Source organism: Entelurus aequoreus, linkage group LG13 (genome assembly GCF_033978785.1).
Source record: "Entelurus aequoreus isolate RoL-2023_Sb linkage group LG13, RoL_Eaeq_v1.1, whole genome shotgun sequence".
Taxonomy (NCBI): Eukaryota; Metazoa; Chordata; class Actinopteri; order Syngnathiformes; family Syngnathidae; genus Entelurus; species Entelurus aequoreus.
The window spans coordinates 53,527,553-53,533,722 of NC_084743.1; positions in this window are offsets into that span (position 1 = coordinate 53,527,553).

The window sequence follows — 6,170 nt, forward strand, 5'->3', positions numbered from 1 at the left end:
AGGGAGCAGTATGAAGCAGTAGCCAGGTGTATACAGACTTAGTAACACAACAGAGGTGTGGCAAGTCAGAACAACCTATTGAAATGGCTTCAACAAAGAATAACAAACCTTACTGGACACATTAGATCACAAATAACATGTCTAACAGGATTGCTGTGTAACATTATTTTCTGTCTTGAGGAAGGTATACGCCCTGGTAAAACTCACCAAGTCATACTGTAGTCTTAGTCATCTACTCAAACAGAATTCAATTAATGCACTTTCAAGTTGTAAAAATGCAAGTTTAATCCGTTCATGAAGCAATACAGCATAAGCATAGTGGTGCTGACAAAGTATAAATAACTATTGTAGCACTGTGACTTTTCAGATACTTACAGGGGGACAGTGGTAGGATCAAATAAGCTCTGCTTCTTCCTATTCCCTTTGGACCTTTACCAGTTTGAGCTAGTGTTGTCCCGATACCAATATTTTGGTACCGGTACCAGTACCAAAATTACTTTGATACTTTTTGGTACTTTTCTAAATAAAGGAGACCACAAAAAATAGCATTTTTGGCTTTATTTTAACAAAAAATCTTACGGTACATTAAAAGTATGTGTCATGTTCTGTGGTCTGGATTTTGTTTGGTTATGTTCTGTTCGGTTTAAGACTCCATTGTTCCTGTTTTTGCGCTCCCTTGTTTTAGTTTCCATGACGACTGATTAGTTTCACCTGTCTCATGTGTTTGACTCACGCACCTGTTTTAATCAGAGAGTCGGCCTGGCGACATTACTCTGGATTTACTCTGTGTTTGCTCTGCCCACGCCATAGTTCTTGTTCATAGTTCATGCTGCTCTGCTCATGTCACAGTAAGTGTTGTTTGTTTTATGTTCATAGTTTACGTTAAAGTATTAGTTTTGTTCCCTGCGCCAAGTTTGTGTCGCCGCCTTGTGAGCGCCTTTTGTTTGTACTTTTTATAGGCAAGATTAAATCATGTTCCTACCTTCTACCGATGTCTGGTCTAGTCCGTTTACATCCCGGGAAAACAATCCTCGCAGTAAGCTGCGTAAAAGTCCACGTCCTGACAGTATGTTTCTTATTGAACGTTTTTCCTTAAATAAAATAGTGAACATACTAGACAACTTGTCTTTTATTAGTAAGTAAGCAAATGACCGGTACTTTTCAGAGGTGGTATAGTACCGAATATGATTCATTAGTATCGTGGTACTATACTAATACCGGTATACTGTACAACTCTAATTTGAGAGCAAATGTGATTGATTGTGGTTATGCATTTGTAATATGATCTAAATCAAATTGAAATGCATTAAAACTTAGCATTATCATCCTAACATTTAGTAAAAGCATTAAAATGATCAGAGTGGTTTGGAAGTGAGTAAATCATCCACCCAAAATGGGATTTACGATAAAGAAAAAAATGGATAGTGGATCAAAAACGGCACGTTTACACAACTTCTAGTTACATAACCTGCCTATTCATTTTCATTTCATTGACATCCTACTGGGTTGTGAGTTTTTCCTTGCCCTTATGTGGGATCTGAACCGAGGATGTTGTTGTGGCTTGTGCAGCCCTTTGAGACACTTGTGATTTAGGGCTATATAAATAAACATTGATTGATTGATTGATAGTGTTACTAAAAATAGTTTTACCGGCCCCCAGACGCATTTTTTTCTCTAAATGTGCCCCCCCCCCCCCCCCCCCCGAGGCAAAATAATTGCCCATGCCTGATCTAGACATTGAAAGCTACAGAGTATACAGGTCTGAATGGTAAACAAGATTTCTCTACTTTTTTGTACAATTATTCAGAACTGTTAGTTTGGTTGTCTCTCAGACAGGTCTTTAGAGACTTAATACTTATTACATGAATGTATGTACTAAGTTTATTTGATTGTGTGATGAGCTGAAGATGGTGGATTGTGTGGGGCAGATTTCCCTTTGGTTTTATAGTGTCTGTAATATTTGTGATATTTTTTTTTCCATTAGCAGGTCATGCTGATCATGTGACCACCCACCTGCTTACACTGAACAATTCTTTCTAATCACTCACCTATTGATCAATGAGCAGAATTGACTGAAAAACACTCTTAAACACACTTTCAGGCTGAAACGCATAAGCATGTTTTTACTAGACTAGCCAAGTACTAATGAAGGCGTTTTAATCTTTATTCTCTAGAGTGCCTTTTTCTTTTAAGTTTCACTTGGATCTTTAAACTGAAGAGTACCAGAGGGACGCATTTTGCTACACCCAAGCAGCATGTCATGCATTTTTGCTTTTTATTTAAGTTTAAATTAAAATTTTGACTCTTAATATTATATCTAAATGTTAAATCTAAACCTAAATCTTAAATCTAAACCTATATGTTAAATCTAAACCTAAATGTGAAATCTAAACCTAAATGTAAATAAGAGCGCTAAATGTTAAACCTAAACTTATATGTTAAATCTAAACTAAATCTTAAATCTAAAGCTTAATGTTAAATCTAAACCTAAATGTTAGATACAAATCTTAAATCTAAATGTAAGCACAAAATGTTGAATCTAAACCTAAATCTTAAATGTAAATCTAAATCTTAAATCCAAATGTGAGCACTAAATCTCTTGCCAAGTGTAAGAATGAATATTTATAAAAGGATGTCAATAATTGAAACCTCTCTGTCACGGCTCGAACCCGCCTTTCATCGGCAGATTGTACTGCCAGCGCAGCTGTTGGCAGCACGCCATGACACGCCCCTGCTTGCGCTGGGCGCTTCACGCCCACGCAACGGCGAAGCTGCAGGCAATCGGCAATCAACGCACCTGGGTCTAATCAAGACAAGCAGCATGAAGACCCAGGGAGCTGACGCCGGAACGTAGCCAATTCTTTGCAGTAAGCATCCCGTCTCTGGCTTCTCCTCCCGCGTACTTGCTATCTCCTTATCTTCCTAGTTTCCCGCGTATCATGTCCTTTGTGTCCTCCACAGTGTCCTCCCTGTTTCCCCGTGTTCGAGTTGTGTACCTCCAAACATCTGGATTCTGGACTGCCTTCCTCGATCCTCGACCTCTGCTTGGACACGGACCTCGCCGCTTCTCTCCTGCCCCGACCACCTGCCTGCCCACAGACTACCTCTTTGTCTCGCCCCTCTGGACTGACAAAGGATCCATCCAACGCGCACTTACAACAACCCTGGTAAAATTTACATTATTAATTCTACACATCGTCTGCACTGCAAAAAGTCAGTGTTCAAAAACAAGAGAAAAAAATACAAAAATTAGGGGTATTTTTTTTTAACTAAGCAAAATTATCTGCCAATAGAACAAGAAAATTTGGCTTGTCAAGACTTTCCAAAACAAGTCAAATTAGCTAACCTCATTGAACCCCAAAATACCTTAAAATAAGTATATTCTCACTAATAACAAGTGCACTTTTCTTGGTAGAAAAAAAAGACACCTTTTTGCTCAATATGTTGAAAAATATTCTTAAATTAAGTAAATGCTAGTGCCATTATCTCAACATAATGATATGCGCACGGCACTACATTTCTTGAAACCAGCAAACTTATACTAAAAACTAATTTATTGTTCTTAATGGAAAGGCAACAAGGCAACCGCTTGTTACTCTCGGGGTCTACTAGCCGCTCAGGCAAATCATATGGTCTAAAAATGCATTTTTCCATTGATAACATGACATCATCGTGCCAAGTGCGTGCTCTTTCAGTCAATTAGTGCGCATATATACAGCCCAGCCTTTTTTTAATTTTGAGGAATTTATCTGAATGTGCATGAACTATTTCTGTTCAAAATTGTTTGAAATGTTAAATGTTTAAATATTAACTGTCCGTTTACTGTACTTTGCCAACTGTACTACTATATGAGTACGTATATTCTATTGTTTCATTGAAAATAAAAAAGCAAAGTCAATTTGGCTGTCATACGTTTTAATTATGAGACACAATTGTGTCAAAATCATGATTTTTTTTTTTCATGCTTGAAATAAGAAATGATTACTTTAAAAAAGTAGTTTTATACTTGTGAGTGTTGATGACACAGCTTTGCAACACTTGATATTCTAGTTTCAAGCATGTTTTACTCAATATAGGTCATAAAATCTCAGCTACAAGCTGTAATATCTTACTGAGATAATTTTAAAAATTAAAACACTTAAAACAAGTAAAACACTCTAACATAAAATCTGCTTAGTGAGAAGGATTATCTTATAAAATAAGCAAATATCACCCATATTTGAGATATTTAATCTTACTTAGATTTCAGTTTTTGCAGTGGGGCACCACATACTTAGAGTAGCATACACATGCCACACACTCATCAAAGGTTTAAATAAACCTGTTAACCTGACCTTCCTCGTGGTGTCGTCTCCTTCCCCATTCGTACGTAACACTCTTGGCCGCAAAACCGCGCCCACATCTCTGCCTCTCAGTGCAGACACTCCTCCTTCTTACTGTGTAAGAAAGAAATTTGCTTAATGACAAATGATGCCAATTAAGTTGCATATTATTTTGAAACGTTAGCTCCAAACGTGTGCGTGTGCAAGGTGTGTTGCATAAGGACAATTAGACACTCGAACACGTTGACGTTGCACTTCCGTGTTTGACAATGAATGGAATTGCTTCTAATTACACCAAGGGATGCAGTCTGTTGGAATACACATATTTCAATGTGTACGTGTCTTTCATCCTTTCTCTGCGCTGTAACTTCATGATTGTGTCACATATGAAAATTACATTGCTGTAAATAACACGGTCGCTGTCATATAAGTTTGTTGCAGGCAGCAGCCAGCTGACACGCTCGCTTTGGATCGTCTTAAAGGCCTACTGAAATGAATTTTTTTTATTTAAACGGGGATAGCAGATCTATTCTATGTGTCATACTTGATCATTTCGCGATATTGCCATATTTTTGCTGAAAGGATTTAGTATAGAACAACGACGATAAAGATTGCAACTTTTGGTATCTGATAAAAAAAAGGCTTGCCCCTACCGGAAGTAGCGTGACGTAGTCAGTTGAACATATACGCAAAGTTCCCTATTGTTTACAATGATGGCCGCATGAAGTGAGAGAGATTCGGACCGAGAAAGCGACAATTTCCCCATTAATTTGAGCGAGGATGAAAGATTTGTGGATGAGTAAAGTGCAAGTGAAGGACTAGTGGGGAGTTGAAGCTATTCAGATAGGGAAGATGCTGTGAGAGCCGGGGGTGACCTGATATTCAGCTGGGAATGACTACAACAGTAAATAAACACAAGACATATATATACTCTATTAGCCACAACACAACCAGGCTTATATTTAATATGCCACAAATTAATCCTGCATAAAAACACCTGCGTGTTTGTTACGCTAGCTCCTAGCTCCTCTGCTAGCTCCTAGCTCCATAGAACACGCCAATACAATTCAAACACCTGATCAACACACACAATCACTCAGCCCAAAAGACCGTTCACCTAACCCAAGGTTGATAAAGCTTATATATTTTTAAAAAGTTACGTACGTGACGCGCACATACGGTCAAGCTATCAAATGTTTAGCAGCCAAGGCTGCATACTCACGGTACCTGATATTCAGCTGGGAATGACTACAACAGTAAATAAACACAAGACATATATATACTCTATTAGCCACAACACAACCAGGCTTATATTTAATACGCCCCAAATTAATCCTGCATAAAAACACCTGCGTGTTTGTTACGCTAGCTCCTAGCTCCTCTGCTAGCTCCTCTGCTAGCTCCTAGCTCCATAGAACACACCAATACAATTCAAACACCTGATCAACACACACAATCACTCAGCCCAAAAGACCGTTCACCTAACCCAAGGTTCATAAAGCTTATATATTTTTAAAAAGTTACGTACGTTACGCGCACATACGGTCAAGCTATCAAATGTTTAGCAGCCAAGGCTGCATACTCACGGTACCTGATATTCAGCTGGGAATGACTACAACAGTAAATAAACACAAGACATATATATACTCTATTAGCCACAACACAACCAGGCTTATATTTAATATGCCACAAATTAATCCTGCATAAAAACACCTGCGTGTTTGTTATGCTAGCTCCTAGCTCCATAGAACACGCCAATACAATTCAAACACCTGATCAACACACACAATCACTCAGCCCAAAAGACCGTTCACCTAACCCAAGGTTCATAAAGCTTATATATTTTTA